The sequence below is a fragment of the Telmatherina bonti genome, assembly GCF_933228915.1.
Source record: "Telmatherina bonti genome assembly, chromosome: 11".
NCBI classification, from domain to species: domain Eukaryota; kingdom Metazoa; phylum Chordata; class Actinopteri; order Atheriniformes; family Telmatherinidae; genus Telmatherina; species Telmatherina bonti.
The window spans coordinates 8,954,579-8,972,072 of record NC_136629.1 but is presented as its reverse complement, the minus strand read 5'-3'; positions in this window follow the sequence as shown (position 1 = coordinate 8,972,072).

Below are 17,494 nucleotides of genomic sequence, written 5' to 3'. Positions count from 1 at the left end.
TGTGGCCACGTGTTAAACTGTGTGCTGACAACTGGTGAGGGAGCAGGCCTGCATGAGTTGTGTCAAGGGATTGTGAAGCGCTATGAGAATGCTGGAGAACCAGAGCCAGAGGTCATATATGTTGACCGAGACTGCTGTAGTGGAAAAGGTATGTGTTTTTTGTTTTTGTTTTTTTAATGTTTTTTTTTTTAATTATTTTTATTTTTTGGATATAAATGTATTCTTTTTATACAGCCCCAAAGCTCAACAACTGAAGCAAATACACAAAAAACTACTTAATATAAACTTGGTTTATTTCTAACCAAATGAAACCAAAATGTTTTAAATTGTTTAAAGTTTTTACATGTCAGTCATGGAATCCATGCAGATCTTTTTACATTTTCCCTTTTTTTCCTCTTTTTCAGGTCCACCCCCTGTTCTTGAGTGGTTTAGACCTTGGAGAACCAAAGTAAAACTGGACATTTTTCACTTCATGAGGCGATTTACAGCTGGCCTCATGACAGAACACCATCCTCTGTATGGAACATTCTGTTCCAAGTTGTCTAGTTGTATTTTTGAGTGGGACCAAGATGACATCACTAGGCTCAAGGAGGCAAAAAGGTCAGAGCTCAAGAAAAAACATGCTGGACTTTCACCCACAGATGCTCAGATTCTGGCCAGCATTAGCACTGGAGAATTGGCCAAGCACTGCAGAAGAAGAACCCGGGGGATTGAGGAAACACGTAACCTTATCCAGGGTCTGTTAACATCGATGTGGGAACTGACAGACACATCAGGCTTACATCTCATTAACCCTGAGAGCATGGCACATGTGTGGGAAGTGCAGCAGAAGCACCTACCATGCATCCAAGATCCACCTGGTGTTGAACTTTACACCAAACTTGGCAAAGGGGTCCAAAAGGGAGACAAAGTTTTAAATGTCTTCAGATGTGCTAGAGGGTCATCTTCTGTTGAAAGTTTCCATCGCCACCAGTGCACTTTCATTCCAGGTAAATATAATTTTTTGTTATGATTTTATATCCTGTACATCAGTGTTTGCCTATCCTGATCCTCAGATTCCACTTCCTGGTATGTTTTAGATACTTTTTAACTTCAAACCACCAGATTCAGTTGATGAATCTCTATAAGTTCTTTGCTCGCCTGTTAATGACCCATTCATTTCAACCAGTTTTGTTAAAAGTATATAAGTATTTAAAACAGACAGGACAGTGAGTTCTGGGGACCAAGGGAAACTTGTCAAAAAACCTAAGTTATGCTTCCTCAAGAACATGATTTTCAGAGAAATGACTGCTGGTGTGAACAAATGTGTTTTATAAAATAATAACCCCCCCCATAAAGGATGGCGAAGCAATGCCATGCACACCCAGATGTACATGCTTGAGGGTGGATCAAGGTGGAATCTGAATCGGGCCCGTGAGGCAGTTGCTACGAGTGTGACATCCAACACCAGAATATATGACATTCGTCTGATGTCTAACGTGAACACCCTAAGTGACAGGGTTCTGGGATCTGCACTTTTGCCTGAATTCATGCCCCCTGGCAGACCCACTGGTAAAATCCTCTTGAAGTCATCATTTTGCTTTCATCTACTTCTTACAGATAAGTTTATTTGTTAAATGTTTTCTTTTCCATTTTATTTTATCTGATCTTTTTTTTCCCCACTGTATTGGGTCTTTGTTTTCGGTGAGCGTATTGCCGTAGAGTACTTGTTAGCTCAGTGTGACAAAGGAGACCTCAGTGGCCCTCAGCAACACAGTGAACTAGGGACTGTTTTGCCAGACCTCAAAGTTGATGTTCAGGAGGAGGAAACTGTTGATGTTACAGTCAGTGATGTAGCGGACATCATCACAAAGAGCCATGCTGAAGAGCCCACGTATGAAGACCAACTAGACATGTCACCTCCTCATAGTCCATCTCTTTGTGGAAACCCATCTACTTCTTTGCAGGTGATCTGATTTACTACAGTCTTATCTGTCATTGTAATTTATGGATCACAAACTCTAGTCTTGAGTTCAACTGTCCTTCAAGTTGAAATGTTTCCCTGCTGCGATTCTTTATGACTTAAATGACTGAGTCATTAACATTATACAGAGCTCAACTATAACCTGTTGGAGAATGATTTAATCACTAGAAAGTATGTAAAAACTGGGAAACATCTAAAACCTTCAGGGTAGTTGCCTTTATAAATACAGTTGGTAACTAATTAAGAATTATTGGGTTGTACACGTCATGAGATCTCCTGTGGCATAAATATAATGTCATTTGGAGAATGACTTGTATATATATAATCTTCTTTATTTTGATATGTTGGATTAAAATTTTATGGTGTAGTTAAATACCACAGAGGTCTATTCATGAGTCAATATTTATCTGGTATGTTCGAGCAACAAAACGTGTTTGAGGGTTTCAGACACTGATGTGAACCAAATTGGATTTTTTTTTTCCAAAAGTTTCAACAATGAAAAGATATTTTCTTTTATTTATTAAAACACCTCCAGGAAACCAGTTTTGCTGCAAGTACTGACCCACAGAGTCCCATCACTCCAGGACAAGATGTGCTTACTGAGGACAACTGCAGTGAACCAAGCACATCATCCCAAGTAAGATTGTCTTACTTCATTCTTTATGATGTTTTATGGTTGCAGTACATGATCTGCATTTTTTTTTTCATTTTAAAGGATGGGAGATGTGATACAAGAGGTGTTCCTGGATGGGAGGCTGTTGACAACTTGGCGGAGTACCTTATCAGTCTCAATCGCACCATAACTGCTTTGTCAAATGCAGAGATAGCTGAGATTATGAGACTGTATTCACATCTACATCCCATGGACAAGCAACCCTCCAAATATCAGCTGAAGAGCAAAAGAAAGATTTTGCCAGGACCGTGGAGAGCTTCCAGGAAGCGCAGTGGCTCTGCACCTGGTCAACAAGCAGCTGAACGGTAAGCTGAGTGGACACAATGCACACAAGTGGCAATATCATGGCCTGAAAACATATTTATATAGTTAATCTTAAACCCCCCTACCCTCATTTGGACTAGAGTTATGGAACTATGAAATATGGTATGATTTAGAATTATGGCATAATTTCTCCAGTCAAATGAATAGACCGAAACCTAATGCTTTATAACTGTCACCTGGATTGTCATCATTGTCCTTAACAGACTCTTCATGACCCATGGCCAAGCTGCTCAGAGACCTGACACAAACAGAATATCTGAATGTGTTTGCCTCAAGCTGTCAAAAGAGTACCTGCAAGCTCGCAACAGACCAACAGACTGTAAGGGAAAAGTTCTACCCATCCCACAGTCTATTATTAAGACATACAGCCACATAAAACAACTGCTTGAAGACAGCAGTGTTATACAGAATCAGACCAACATGGTATTAGTAACCATCAACAACACCACAGTGTGTTCCTGGTAAGATGTTCACAATTTTTTAGCCATCACAATATAAATGCATTTAACCAGCGCTGATCTCATGAAATAACAAATTTTGCATATGGTTTTATCTGGGATAGTAATGCAATTCTATTGTAACTTTTTTCCAGGTTGCAAGCAAGACAAAAGAGAACAGATCAGGACTCCTTGCTGCAAGGAGTGCAGCTTCCAGAGAAAGTCTCTGTGGCGGCAAATCCCTTGCCACAAGCAAGAAACCTTCCATCTGCTGCAGTGGAACATGGACATGAAACAATGCAATTCCATGAACCGGAAAATCGCGAAGGTGAGGCAATGATACGCCCACGCCACAGTGCCAGAACTGGCTCAGCACAAAGTGGTCCTCTGTCTTTCCCATTCTCTGGTTCCTCTTCCACCTCTTCATACCAGGCTGGTCCCTCGCCGCCTGTCTCATTTCCTGCTTGGAACTCAAATCAGCAGAATCAGCCTCTTGCACCACCTTATGCTCCATCAGCCCAGATGTGGTCCTCATATGGTCCTCACATTTCACCAGATCCACCTGCTGTCTCATCTGCATACCTGCAGCGCTATCCACAGCCATCCCCATACTTTGGCTGGTCCCCACAGCTGCTTCCACCTAATCCCTCTCAGCACCCTTGCCTTTCAACCTCCTATCATCCGTATTATATGCCACAATCTCAAGCAACAGCATCCACTTCAACAGCAAATTCATCTCAGTCATCAGTGCCTTTAAATCGTTACAGAGAATGGAGACAGAAAAAAGCAGCACAGGAAGACCAGGAGCGCATTGCCAGAGGTGAGCCACCAAAAAAGCGACCCATCAAGGACAACTACGTCTACCAGTGCACACAGTGTGGACAGTCTAAAAATAAAAGCACTGGTCATTCCCAAAAAAAAGGGAAGTGGTATTGTCCAGCATCTGGACAGTCATTACAAGACTGGAAAGAAAGTCTTGAAAAGCATTGAGTGGTGGTTTGTTGTTTGTAAATGTTATTATTATCATTATATTATTGTTCCGTGTTGTGAGTTGAAGACAGAGCACTGTCATTGTTAGACTGACTGTTTGGTCAAAAAGTGTATGAAACATTTTTTGTAAATTGTAGATTTAAGAAAGAATCAATATTTCCAGTCCAAGAAATTCACTGTCCTTCAGACCTGAACCATATCTGGGTATCCCTGCTTTAAGTGTTCATTGACAGACAAGGAAAATGCCAGACTGACTTGGAAACAGTGTTCTTGCAACAAAGTCGTTTATAATTCAACAGTTAATATTGTAAACCTTTTTGGCATAACATTTCTTAGTGTATTGTAAGAAAGAGGTGTAAAGGTTGAGGCAATAGTTTTAAAAATTATTTAGGTTGTGTGAAATTGTTTTTTAGTCTGTCAGACAACAAAAACAAGTAATTCAAACTTGTAAATAGGGTTTTGGAAACTCTTTTGATTCAATAAACAAACCAGAGAATAACAGAACTTGTCTGTTTGCATTTGTAAAAGTAAATTCAGGTAAATTATGAAGGGTTAGAAGTCAATTGAATTTTGTCAAAATTGAATAGTTATTGATGCTTGTTTTTACAATCATAAAAACCATTTGACTTTTTCAGCCAGTTTTTTTTTCTTCCCTCCCCCCTTTTCGCCCTTTTCCCCCACCGTAGCAGTCCCTTTTGCCCCATTTTTGACCGAGTGGTTAAGGCGATGAACTGCTAATCCATTGTGCTTTGCACGCATGGGTTCGAGTCCCATCCTCGTCGTGTTAGTTTGTGGCACAAGTTATCTCTAATCAAACTCAAAGCAACACACGCTAGTACTTCCAAAATAGCCCCACCTTATTAATGACACCCCAAAATGTAAAGCATAGTTTAATTATGTTCAACAGTTTTGCCATCTGTTTACATATCTGGTCAGAATAATTACTTCAACACAAACTACTTCTTGGTGTAATGGCTACACTTACAACAGGAAGGTGGCCATGTGTCGGTTGTTGAATTGTTCATTTGAAACCACACAGCTTTGTGGCAGCCATGGTAATTGGAATTGTTCCAAACAACACTGTTGGGATCGGCTTGGTAGTGTTCTGCAAAATGTGGAATCAGTACAATGGAATACATATCATCTCTGGGTGGGCTTGAACCACCATCCTTTCAGTTAACAGCCAAACACCCTAACCAATTGCACCAAAGAGACTGTCACGCCATGCAGGAGTGAGATGGAATGGTACTGCCCACTGTCTTCTGCCGGTGGAATTTTGCCTGTTATATATGGATAAAAGGTTTCATAATGATGTCACAGAGCATCAAAGCAAGAAATCAGCCCCACCCATTCAGATGATGTCAGTATAGAACTTGAAACTTGCTTGGTGTTGCTTAGCAACAGCAGCAATACAGTTTCTAAATTGTGTATTAAAATAAATCATATTAGTATGATTAGTACGATATTAGTGTGATTGATCATGTTTAGTCTTAAATCACTCAGATCACCTCAAAGGAACCACTGTTGATTCTTTTCTTCACAAGTGCTTCTCCTTGGGGTTGTCTTGGTTGTGACAAAGTCCACAATGCAATGTAAAATTGAAAATAAAGCATAGTTTATATTCAACAGATTGCATTCTTTGGAAACATGTTTCTTGCTGCAGTGGGGTTAGTTTTTATATAGTCTGTCATCACACTTTTGCTTCTCTTATTTTCAGGGTTTTTTCTTTTTTCTTGCTCTCAATAGCTGCCTATTTTACCAAAAATTGGTGAAAGTATTGTGGAGAATATGGGCATTGATCCCATTACCTCTCACATGCAAAGCGAGCGCTCTACCACTTGAGCTAATTCCCCTTCGCTACATGTGCTAGGGAAACGCAAATGTTGACTCTTCCATCGTGTTTGTCAATGTTTGACGTCATTTTTCGTATCTGCGAATGTTTTGACCTCAAGCCTTACTGTGTGGTGTCAAACTCAACTCTGTGTTATTCCAATTGTGTTAAATCAATATTCAATAGTTTTTCTATCCTGGCAGACTTCCCAACATCTTTGGGCTGAGGGTGTTTACGCACTTGTTCAGGCGTTTCTGGAGATGGAGCTGGAAATTTAGCGCGTTGGAATTTTTTCTTGGAAAACATTGACATTAATTGTTTAACTCTGTATTCCAGTTTAATACAATACACTGATCCATTGAATGTACTTGAGGTATGCTGGATCAGGAAGACATGGAAAAGTTGCAGAACAGCGGCCCTAAAGGAAAGACTCTGGACACCCGTGAGCTGCAAGACACTGGTCTCACAGACGGTTCTGTCTGCTTGATGTGATTACATGAGACTGGAGCATGTGATTGCAGTTGAATGAAAGTGCAAAGAGTTGAAAATTCATGCCCCGTGTGAGGCTTGAACTCACGACCTTCAGATTATGAGACTGACGCGCTACCAACTGCGCCAACGAGGCCTCAAATCCAAAGACTCTGCACAAACTGTGAGTCTAGGCAGAGAAAAGCTCTAGCCTGTCTAATTCTTGCCTTTGTTGGGACAGGCTCCAGTTCCCCTGCACCTACCCTACGTTGGATCTGGCTGCTACACAAAATCAATGCTTGGCTGGCCTTTGGACTATCAAGCCAGTTACCTTGGAGTTCCTCCTCTTCAAAGCATATCTGTTCAAGTCCACTGAGCCTTGGAATGGTCCCCCTGTTGGACAGCATTACGCCAGAAATGACAAAGATTTACACATGACTTAAGTCAAGGGTTATCTCATTCCCATTCCAACAAATTCTATCCTTTTTTCTTAAAGCACTCCAGTTCAGCTCTACAAGAAAGTCAGGGTTCTTTTTCATACTAGCACTTAAACCTCTGTCAGAGTGTGCAATGTCCCCAAGACTGTGAAAGAAATTCAACTGTTTTATGTCACTTCTTCTTTTAAATATGGATTTAGTTAAGAGAAGTGCCTGTGTCTGAGAAAATCCAGTGCAGCCACTGCTCCTGCAAAATCAACTCCCAACTCTGACTTAATCAAAGACTGTTTGTAGCAAATGGCAGACACTGCATACCGTTTGCATACAGAAGACAAATGAGCTCTCTTCAGTTGCTTTCCTGCTCACACCTGAAACATTCTTTGTTTTCCCCGACCCCTGTAGACAAAAGGCTGACATGCTGGGAGCCACTCAATTTCCCCTCCTGTCTGGGCCATTGTTTGTGTCTCCAAGTATGCAAAACTACCTCTGTGACCACTTCACATCTCCAGTAAGCTACTAGTCATTGTGGATAAACGCAATCATTGTGGATAAACGCTAGCTGATGAAGAGAATCCCTCAAACAGACAAGCTGATGCTGAATAGTGTCCATAAGTGCTTCTCTCTCTCTTGGGAGCTTTTGATCCAAATGGTGTTTTTCAGGATTTGGTCTGCAAAATGACCTTAACACAGGCACTGACTTGATAAAGCATAGCTTATATTCAACAGATTGCAGTCCAGAATTCACACGATGCTTTATATATCTGGTCAGAATAATTACCCCGACACAAACACTGACTTTGTTTCTCGCTGCAGTAAGTGCTTCTTGTTGGGGTTGTCTTGGTTCTGTCAATGTCTACAATGCAAAGATGTATTTCAAACTAAAACATAGTTTATATTCAACAGATTGTAGACATTAATTGTTTAACTTGGTATTATTTATGTCGTGTCTTTTTGTTTATTTTGGGTCTTCCCCTACTTGGCCTGCATTTATTGTTTCCAACCACATTAGGTTTTATTTTATTATCACATCTGTGTATTTTTTTTTTTTAATTGAAGCAAGCCAAACATTCTTCAACAGCCATTGCTCACTATCACAAGGGCTAGTAAAAATCTTGTGGAGAATACGGACATTGTTGCTTCTCACATGCAAAGCGAGCGCTCTGCCACTTGAGCTAATTCCCCTTCACGAAGTAAACTGAGATGCTAACTCTTACTAACTCAATCATGCGCCAGATCTATGTTTGTCGGATACCATTTTTGTCATATCTGGCAATGATTTGACCTCAACTCTTACTGTGTGATGTCAACTTCAACTCAGTTTTGTTCAGTTGCGTTAACTCACTTCCAGTTAATTAGTCTTCTTTTGCTTCTCAGTTTTGGTGTTGTCACAGTATGTACATGAAGAACTAACTAATGTACAAGAATGTTTTCAGACAGCAAATGTACAGGATGGAGGACAAGGTGCCCGAGTGTTTAAGGCAATGGATTGCTAATCCATTGCGCTTTGCACGCACGGGTTTGAGTCCCATCCTCCTTGTGTATCCTTCACATCACGTGTGACGTTAGCGAAATTCAGTCAAAATGGTTGGAAGAGACTAACTCGACCGACGCTAGCTGATGACGATTTTGCATGAAGCCTCCCTCAAACAGGCACACTCTTGCTTCTAGCTTCCACAAGGCTGCAGAAAGATGGTATTCCAGTGAGATTTCTGTCTTGTGACTCCAAATGTTGATCTTGTGTTTTTGTTTCATACTTTGTTCATGAATTTTCATCAGCAATCCCAGCTAATCCTCATCACGGAAGTACTTGGCAGAGATACGCTTACCGTTATCCTGGAAATGAGCTGGAAAATAATGCGGGAGGTAGTCATTGTGGATGTCGTCCATCAATTCGTAGTCAGGATCTGCAGATGGAAACTTGCCTCTTGTATATGGATAAAAGGTATCATAATGATGTCACAGAGCATCAAAGCAAGAAATCAGCCCCACCCATTCAGATGATGTCAGTATAGAACTTGAAACTTGCTTGGTGTTGCTTAGCAACAGCAGCAATACAGTTTCTAAATTGTGTATTAAAATATATCATATTAGTATGATTAGTACGATATTAGTGTGGTTGATCATGTTTAGTCTTAAATCACTCTCAGATCACCTCAAAGGAACCACTGTTGATTCTTTTCTTCACAAGTGCTTCTCTTTGGGGTTGTCTTGGTTGTGACAATGTCCACAATGCAAAGTAAAATTGAAACTAAAGCATAGTTTATATTCAACACATTGCAGTCCAGGATTCACACGACGCTTTATATATCTGTTCAGAATAATTACCCCGACACAAACACTGACTTTGTTTCTCACTGCAGTAAGTGCTTCTTGCTGGGGTAGTTATATGTCCTCTGGACATTTGTCTTCTCCAGCCATATATGTCTTTGGAAATTTCAGGATGAGATATACTTCAACTTTATGCACTTTCTTTGAAGGAATTGTTGGAAAGTGCTTGAAAGTTGGGGTGTCTTTCTGTCCTGACTTGAGAAAAACCTGCACATTTACCTCACAGTGGAAAGACATCCTTTCAGGATCCATTATGGATTCAGACTCTTGTTGATCTGAAAGTTGGATTGAATCCAGGTTCTATCTTGAATTGAATAATATTTTAACAGTGCCCAGTTAAAAGTTACACAGAACTGTGTCCTTGTCTGTTCCAAATCTTAATGAAGTAAACAGATTGAAAGCTGATTGATCATGTTTTGTCTTAAAACACTCTCAGACCACCTCAAAGGAACCACTGTTGATTCTTTTCTTCACAAGTGCTTCTCTTTGGGGTTGTCTTGGTTGTGACAATGCCCACAATGCAAAAATGTAAAGCATAGTTTTATTCAACAGATTGCAATCCAGGATTCCCTTTCCACCTGTTTAATTATCTCATCAGCATGATTACCCTGACACAAACACTGACTGTTTCTTGGTGAAGTAAGTGCGTCTTGTTGGGGTAGTTATATGCCATCTCAAACCTTGTCAGCTTCAGCTAAAATCAGTTTTTAGAAACACTTAAACTTTATGCACTTTCTCTTCAAGGTATTGTTGGAAAGTACTTGAAAACCTGAGTGTCTTCCGCAGGCTGAACGAGAACACATTAACACCTAATGTTTTGCATTCTTCAGGAGACTGTTGTTCTTTGTCTGTGTGACCTTCTGATGACCGTTATTTCCAACTTAGAAACTTGAGAAGAAGAAGATGGAGCGTGTTGAAGGATTCAGCATTTAAGATGGACTGTTGCCTTCAGAACAGAAAAACTGTGTTGGACTTGATGGACTTCATGCTGTGGCTGTGAAACGTTAATCTGGAAGGTACTGGCCCCCTTTACAATGTGTTTGTTGTTGAGTTGTTCATTTGAAACCACACAGCTTTGTAGCAGCCCTTTGTACATGGTAACAGGAATTAGAAAACTATGGGTTGTCTAGTGTTAAGGAATGGAAAATTGGCAGAAGAAATGCAAAAGGTAGATTTACCACTGGGACCACACTTACTCTAAGCTGCAGCATAGCTCCACAGCACTGGAACTATGAGGCTTACAGCTGTCTAAATAGCACTTTCATGTAATTTTATGCCATCACAATGTCAGGAGGCATGCATCATTTTAGCATGCTATATTGATGGGTTACTTCTATTGTGTTTGTTCCTTTCGGGTGTCCACCATTTATTGGTCAATGTTTGATGGCTTCCAATCACATTAGTTTATCATTGCATCTTTGTATGGTTTTTAAGTTGAAGCAAGCCAAACATTCAAAAGCCATTGCTCACAATCACAGAAAGCACTAGTGAAAATCTTGTGGAGAATACAGGCATAGATCCCGTTACCTCTCACATGCTAAGCGAGCGCTCTACCACTTGAGCTGATTCCCCTTAACTGAGATGCTCACTCTTGCTAACTAAATTGCTAACTCAATAATGCGCCAGATCTATGTTTGTCGGATCCCATTTTGTCATATCTGGCCATGATTTGACCTCAAGTGTGTGATGTCAAACTCAACTCATTGTTTTTTCAGTTGCGTTAACTTGCTTCCAGTTAAATAGTTTGCTTCCCAGTTTTGGCGTTGTCACAGTATGTACAATGGAAAAAAAACAAGAAGACGAAACTAGTGTACAAGAAGGTTTTCAGACAGCAAATGTACAGTAGGCAGGACGAGGTGACCGAGTGGTTAAGGTGATGGACTGCTAATCCATTGTGCTTTGCACGCATGGGTTCGAGTCCCATCCTTGTCGTGTTAGTTTGTGGCACAAGTTATCTCTAATCAATCTCAAAGCAACACATGCTGGTACTTCCAAAATTGCCCCACCTTATTAATGACACCCCAAAATGTAAAGCATAGTTTAATTATATTCAACAGTTTTGCCACCTGTTTACATATCTGGTCAGAATAATTACTTCAACACAAACTACTTCTTGGTGTAATGGCTACACTTACAACAGGAAGGTGGCCATGTGTCGGTTGTTGAATTGTTCATTTGAAACCACACAGCTTTGTGGCAGCCATGGTAATTGGAATTGTTCCAAACATCACTGTTGGGATCGGCTTGGTAGTGTTCTGCAAAATGACCTTAACACAGGCACTGACTTGATATTTGGATGACAGTAAGTGCTAATTGTTGGGGTAGTCTTGCTAACCTTTCAAACACTCAGAATGAACAGTTGATTCATTTTATGCCATTTAATGTTTTATTTGTAAGTCATTGGTTTGAAGACGGCCCTAGTATCAATCGTGTTTGAACCTGATGCCATCAAGTTCTGTCTTCAATCACTCTCAGATCACCTCAAAGGAACCACTGTTGATTCTTTTCTTCACAAGTGCTTCTCTTTGGGGTTGTCTTGGTTGTGACAATGTCCACAATGCAAAGTAAAATTGAAAATAAAGCATAGTTTATATTCAACAGATTGCAGTCTTTGGAAACATGTTTCTTGCTGCAGTGGGGTTAGTTTTTATATAGTCTGTCATCACACTTTTGCTTCTGTTATTTTCAGTGTTTTCTCTTGCTTTGAATAGCTGCCTATTTTAGCAAGAACTGGTGAAAGTCTTGTGGAGAATATGGGCATCGATCCCATTATCTCTCACATGCAAAGCGAGCGCTCTACCACTTGAGCTAATCCCCCTTCACCACAGGTGTTGGGGAAACTCAAATGCTGAATCTTCCAACGTGTATGTCAATGTTTGATGTCATTTTTCGTATCTGCGAATGTTTTGACCTCAAGCCTTACTGTGTGGTGTCAAACTCAACTCTGTGTTATTCCAATTGTGTTGAATCAATAATCAATAGTTTTTCTATCCTGGCAGACTTCCCAACATCTTTGGGCTGAGGGTGTTTACGCACTTGTTCAGGCGTTTCAGGAGACGGAGCTGGAAATTTAGCGCGTTGGAATTTTTTCTTGGAAAACATTGACATTAATTGTTTAACTCTGTATTCCAGTTTAATACAATACACTGATCCATTGAATGTACTTGAGGTATGCTGGATCAGGAAGACATGGAAAAGTTGCAGAACAGCGGCCCTAACTTGTGGAAGTAATAGGTGGAGGTGTGGAAGCATTCAGGATAAAAGTTGGACAAGCCTCATCAGAAAAATGCATGTGAGAAACAACATGGAAGAAGAGCTGCTCTGGACTTCATGGAAGAAAGAGGTCTGATGAACAGTCCTTGCTATGGGCCCAACACTAAACAACAACGATTTTAACAATAAAAAAATCGACAAAAAAAAAAAGAAAAGTAAAAAAAAAAAAAAAAAAAAAAAAAAAAAATATATATATATATATATATATATATATATATATATATATATCACTGTCTAGTGTTCTGTTGTCTGTTCCCTCTGCCTCATGTTTTCCTTTAAAATGTCCTTGTATGTGTTGTCTTGTTGTTCTTGTAATTGTGAGTATAGTAATTAACCCATATGTGTCAGTTTGTATTACGTGTATGTGTCTGTGTTGTACATAGTTTTCTTTGATGTTTTGTGCTGTGTATACTGGTTTTTATTGTATCCCCCCCCCCCCCCCAAAACGCCTGATCTCAGAAGCAAAGCAGAGTTGGGCCTGGTCAGTACTTGAATGGGAGACCAACTGGGAACACCAGGTGCTGTAAGCTTCTGCACGTCCATTTCAGTGTGGGGTATTTGGAGAATAATTCTGTTATAATCTCATAGCACTCTTTGATATGTCATTTTTTCATCATTGTTTGTAATATTGGGAGCACAATTCAAATGTCATAAACTTGTCTGACGTCGCTTCGTGCTGTGGTTCATCCTGGTGCCATATTTATGCCTTTACAGTAGCAATAAAAATACAATTTCCGTTCCAGTCTGACACTTACGGCCACACCACCCTGAAAACGCCCGATCCCGTCTGATCTCAGAAGCCTAGCAGAGTTGGGCCTGTTCGGTACTTGAATGGAAGACCGCCTGGGAATACCAGGTGCTGTAAGCTTTTGCACTTCCATTTCAGTGTGGGGTATTTGGAGAATAATTCCATTATGATGTCATAGTACTCTTTGATATGTCACTGTTTGATCTTTGTATGTAATATTTGGAGCACAATTCAAATGTCATAAACGTGTGTGATGTCACTTCTTGTTGTGGTGCCATAGTTATGCCTTTACTCTAGCAATAAAAATACAGTTTCCATTCCAGTCTGATGCTTATGGCCACATCACCCTGAAAACGCCTGGTCTCGTCTGATGTTGGAAGCAAAGCAGAGTTGGACCTGTTCGGTACTTGAATGGAAGACCGCCTGGGAATACCAGGTGCTGTAAGCTTTTGCACTTCCATTTCAATGTGGGGTATTTGGAGAATAACTCCGTTATGATGTCATAGTACTCTTTGATGTGTCACTGTTTGATCTTTGTAGCTAATATTTGGAACACAATTCAAATGTCATAAAAGTGTGTGATGTCACTTCTTGTTGTGGTTCCATCGTTATGCCTTTACTCTAGCAATAAAAATACACTTTCTGCTCCAGTCTGACGCTTACAGCCACACCACCCTGAAAACGCCTGATCTCGGAAGCAAAGCGGAGTTGGGCCTGGTCACTACTTGAATGGGAGACAGCCTAGGAATACCATGTGCTGTAAACATTTGCACGTCCATTTCAGTGTGGGATATTTGGAGAATAATTCCGTCATGATGTCATAGTACTCTTTGATATGTCACTGTTGATCTTTGTATGTAATATTTGGAGCACAATTCAATAGTCATAAACGTGTGTGGTGTCACTTCTTGTTCTGGTTCATCCTGGTGCCATATTTATGCCTTTACAGTAGCAATAAAAATACAGTTTCCGCTCCAGTCTGACGCTTACGCCCACACCACCCTGAAAACGTCTGATCTCGGAAGCAAAGCAGAGTTGGGCCTGGTCAGTACTTGAATGGCGAGACCACCTGGGAACACCAGGTGCTGTAAGCTTTTGCACGTCCATTTCAGTGTGGGGTATTTGGAGAATAACTCCGTTATGATGTCATAGTACTCTTTGATATGTCACTGTTTGATCTTTGTAGCTAATATTTGGAACACAAATCAAATGTCATAAAAGTGTGTGATGTCACTTCTTGTTGTGGTTCCATAGTTATGCCTTTACTCTAGCAATAAAAATACACTTTCCGCTCCAGTCTGACGCTTACAGCTACACCACCCTGAAAACGCCCGATCCCGTCTGATCTCAGAAGCCTAGCAGAGTTGCGCCTGCTCGGTATTTGAATGGGAGACCGCCTGGGAATACCAGGTGCTGTAAGCTTTTGCACGTCCATTTCAGTGTGGTACATTTGGAGAATAACTCCGTTATGATGTCATAGTACTCTTTGATATGTCACTGTTTGATCTTTGCATGTAATATTTGGAACACAATTCAAATGTCAAAAAAGTGTGTTATGTCACTTCTTGTTGTGGTGCCATAGTTATGCCTTTACACTAGCAATAAAAATACAATTTCCGTTCAAGTCTGACGCTTACGGCCACACCACCCTGAAAACACCTGATCTCATCTGATCTCGGAAGCAAAGCAGAGTTGGGCCTGGTCAGTACTTGAATGGGAAACCACCTGGGAACACCAGGGTCTGTAAGCCTTTGCACGTCCATTTCAGTGTGGGATATTTGGAGGATAATTCTGTTATAATCTCATAGCACTCTTTGATATGTCACTGTTTCATCTTTGTATGTAATATTGGGAGCACAATTCAATAGTCATAAACGTGTGTGGTGTCACTTCTTGTTCTGGTTCATCCTGGTGCCATACTTATGCCTTTACAGTAGCAATAAAAATACAATTTCCCTTCCAGTCTGACGCTTACAGCTACACCACCCTGAAAACGCCCGATCCCGTCTGATCTCAGAAGCCTAGCAGAGTTGGGCCTGTTCGGTACTTGAATGGGAGACTGCCTGGGAATACCAGGTGCTGTAAGCTTTTGCACTTCCATTTCATTGTGGTACATTTGGAGAATAACTCCGTTATGATGTCATACTCTTTGATATGTCACTGTTTGATCTTTGCATGTAATATTTGGAGCACAATTCAAATGTCATAAACGTGTGTGATGTCACTTCTTGTTCTCGTTCATCCTGGTGCCATATTTATGCCTTTACAGTAGCAATAAAGATATTATTTCCGTTCCAGTCTGACACTTACGGCCACACCACCCTGAAAACGCCCGATCCCGTCTGATCTCGGAAGCAAAGAGGAGTTGGGCCTGTTCGGTACTTGAATGGAAGACCGCCTGGGAATACCAGGTCCTGTAAGCTTTTGCACTTCCATTTCAGTGTGGGGTATTTGGAGAATAATTCCATTTTGATGTCATAGTACTCTTTGATATGTCACTGTTTGATCTTTGTATGTAATATTTGGAGCACAATTCAAATGTCATAAAAGTGTGTGATGTCACTTCTTGTTCTGGTTCATCCTTGTGCCATATTTATGCCTTTACAGTAGCAATTAAAATATTATTTCCGTTCCAGTCTGACGCTTACGGCCACACCACCCTGAAAACGCCCGATCTTGTCTGATCTCGGAAGCAAAGAGGAGTTGGGCCTGGTCAGTACTTGAATGGAACCCTGGGAATACCAGGTGCTGTAAGCTTTTGCACTTCCATTTCATTGTGGTACATTTGGAGAATAACTCCGTTATGACGTCATAGTACTCTTTGATATGTCACTGTTTGATCTTTGCATGTAATATTTAGAACACAATTCAAATGTCATAAAAGTGTTTGATGTCACTTCTTGTTGTGGTGCCATAGTTATGCCTTTAATCTAGCAATAAAAATACAATTTCTGTTCCAGTCTGACGCTTACGGCCACACCACCCTGAAAATGCCCGATCCCGTCTGATCTCAGAAGCCTAGCAGAGTTGGGCCTGTTCGGTACTTGAATGGAAGACCGCCTGGGAATGCCAGGTCCTGTAAGCTTTTGCACTTCCATTTCAGTGTGGGGTATTTGGAGAATAATTCCATTATGATGTCATAGTACTCTTTGATATGTCACTGTTTGATCTTTGTATGTAATATTTGGAGCACAATTCAAATGTCATAAAAGTGTGTGATGTCACTTCTTGTTCTGGTTCATCCTTGTGCCATATTTATGCCTTTACAGTAGCAATAAAAATATTATTTCCGTTCCAGTCTGACGCTTACGGCCACACCACCCTGAAAACGACCGATCTTGTCTGATCTCGGAAGCAAAGAGGAGTTGGGCCTGGTCAGTACTTGAATGGAACCCTGGGAATACCAGGTGCTGTAAGCTTTTGCACTTCCATTTCATTGTGGTACATTTGGAGAATAACTCCGTTATGACGTCATAGTACTCTTTGATATGTCACTGTTTGATCTTTGCATGTAATATTTAGAACACAATTCAAATGTCATAAAAGTGTGTGATGTCACTTCTTGTTGTGGTGCCATAGTTATGCCTTTACTCTAGCAATAAAAATACAATTTCAGTTCCAGTCTGAGGCTTACGGCCACACCACCCTGAAAACGCCTGATTTTGTCTGATCTCAGAAGCAAAGCAGAGTCGGGCCTGGTCAGTACTTGAATGGGAGACTACCTGGGAACACCAGGTGCTGTAAGCTTTTGCATGTCCATTTCAGTGTGGGATATTTGGAGAATGATTCTGTTATAATCTCATAGCACTCTTTGATATGTCACTGTTTCATCTTTGTATGTAATATTGGGAGCACAATTCAATAGTCATAAACGTGTGTGGTGTCACTTCTTGTTATGGTTCATCCTGGTGCCATATTTATGCCTTTACAGTAGCAATAAAAATACAATTTCCCTTCCAGTCTGACGCTTACAGCTACACCACCCTGAAAATGCCCGATCCCGTCTGATCTCAGAAGCCTAG